Raw genomic sequence first — 2,924 nt, forward strand, 5'->3', positions numbered from 1 at the left:
CATCGCATACCTCTACTAATAGAGCAGTCAAAAATATAAGTTTTACAAAAGGATTTTAGTTAACTGACAGTACCTGCATATAGATGAGGGAAGTTGTACCTGCAACCTCAGGAAAATGTCCCATGATGGGCATATGGCAGCTGAAGTATGTGTAGGTGCATGGCTCCAATGAGGAGACTAAGGACTATATGAGCAGTCATGGGGCTCTTGGAGCCACTTCAGCTTGACAAGCATACCAGTGCTACATGCATACTCTCATTATATGACTTCTTATCTGTAAGCAGTATAGATACAGTTTTCGAAGCCTATAATAGGAACTGCCAGTTAACTAGAGTACTTTGTGAATCTGCTCAGTTTTCATATCTGTATTTTTAAAATTTATGGTTTCAAAGTAGTAACTAACTTTCAATGTTGATGACTTAGCTAGTCTATATACCTAATCTGTGACAGTTATAGCACACCAATTCACTGGCCATCAATGTGGGTCCCTGGTAGGATAGTTAGCAAAACATTTTTGACTGTTCTATTAGAGTATTTAATGCAGGCGGCTGCTCTATTAGAGTGTTTCGATCATTTTAGCAAAAGGATCCAAACAACGCCACAAAGAAACATTGTGCTGTAAAATTTGACTTGTCCAACCTGTATAATTGCATGATGACCTTTATGGTATTTTTTGTGAGTCGTTCCCACTTTCCATTCCGTTCCTGTCCCATTGCAGCTTTCCGCAAATTCTACATATACCCACATGTTGTAGAGTAGGTAATGTATACACTAGTACTTTTGCATAGGTGTCTATGACTTTGGTTTGTAACGCAAATACCGGATCAACCATTGGTTATCGGCTTCTTTTGGTGGCATCAATATTGGATATCAGTACATGCCAAAAACCCATATTGGTACCCCTCTACTTTTAACTGCCACTAGATTTGGGATAAATTTCACTGGGACTTAGGTGTGGGCAGTGAAACAAGTATGGTATTATAATTCATATTGGCCAAAGTAGAGTTTGCAGTTTGTCTGACTACTGTATACTCAGGGATCATGAAGGTTTAAATTCACTTAACAAAAAATTATCAACCAGAACCAGTCTCACAATACCTTCGTGATGCCTTGGCAGTATTGAATCTAGCCCAAAAGTGTGGTCAGAGTGATCAAAAACACTTTGAGAAATTGCTATAGAATTCTTTATTCAGCAGAAATTCTGCCAATTTACCAAGGGGTCCACCACCAGCCAAAAGTCATGTGTAAAATTCTGAATCTCACCAAATTAATTTGTACAAATATCCAGATTCCAAATTAAGATTCTACTTTGAAAATATACATAGCTCGCTACACATAATATAATATTTACACACAGTATAGCTACTTAGACACCCCTGACACCAGGCAGACTAGATCACTAGCAAGGTTACAGGTGCATGCTATGTTCTTCCGTATACAAACATTTTGAGACACATGTACACAGCTCACAAACTATACTAATTGCGAGACAGCACATGACATAAATTTATGCATAATTCTGGAAACATATGGACTTATGAAAGTTTTGGACAAGATTCTGCATTTTGCCAGAGATTCCAGATTCTTAAGCAGTGGTAACTGTAGCCTAATCAAGATACACTTGCAATGTTGTGTAAGGGTGGAACATACCTGAAAACACAGTAGAATGGCTGCTTCATTTTTCAGCAAACTATGGTTGTGGTACACACATTCAGACACAGAATTAATTCCATCTTTTCTTTTGATGCAGTAAGCATGAGTTCACTAGTCATTATTATAGCAAAAAATTGTGAAACAAAGAGGTCCTCTACACCTGCAAATATACATACTAGTGGACACTTAATCTGGTAATGTCCACCAGTATACTGTATCTTTAGGTGTAGGCAACCTCCCTTGTATAATTCTATGATCCTCAATAGAACTAATTTTTCTGCTTGTCAGTTGTTATGATCCCTAACAGCAAGTAAAATTCTAAATTTTCCTTACACTTGTTTGTAATTTTTTTTTGTATCACAACTCATTTAGTGAACTTCTACAACACTACATCAAAGGAAAGAACAGCACCAGATGTAAGAGATTGTAATTGCATGATGAATGCACCTGATTATCAATAAGCAAAATAGACATTTCACATAATCTTATCTATGTTCTCACCATTGCACAACCACGCATAAGGAGAAAATATGAGGCATTGATTGATCGATGGATGGATTGACTGATTGGTAACTGGGATAAGCAGCTTGTTGCAGAAAATATAATAGTGGCCAATGACACTGACCTGTTGGTGTCAGTAAGTGTCATCCACCACCTATTGACACCAACCAGATCAAAAGTATCAAACCACTCACTAAAATCTTTCCTTTATACAGACAGTGAAAAACTTTATTATACATAACAGACAAACCTCAATTGGCATTAGGGTTAGGTTAAGGTTCAAATTTGTTACCAGTGTCAATAACATCAGCCAAATTAGTAATAGGTTCAGCCTTGGTGGTCAATGGCAAATATGTTCCAATCTTGGATGATGTTAGGGAAGAAACTCATATGATAATATGTGGTGGATGACCAAATGGAAAGGATGAAATTGGCAGATGTTGTAAGTAGAGGTAGTGAGGAGGTACCTGTATGCTGATGGATGAATTCATTTTTACAAGCTTATAAACTCCCCTATTACTACCACCTGTGATATTATTACCCGCTCGAAAAAAGCTGCCCAAAACATGGTATATTTTGCATATCCGAAGCTTATACACCCACACAGTGATAGTTAGTGAATAGATGAATAATTGGTGCAAATTTTGTTTGCACAGTTGTAGGCACTGGGAAGTTTCTACGCAATGATTACTTAAAATTGTCATATCTCCTAATGGAGTTTTGCGTGTTGAAGCTGGGTTTTGTCAATTCCAGTCACAAATGAGCCAAAT

Source organism: Dysidea avara, chromosome 5, assembly GCF_963678975.1.
Source record: "Dysidea avara chromosome 5, odDysAvar1.4, whole genome shotgun sequence".
Classification (NCBI taxonomy): domain Eukaryota; kingdom Metazoa; phylum Porifera; class Demospongiae; order Dictyoceratida; family Dysideidae; genus Dysidea; species Dysidea avara.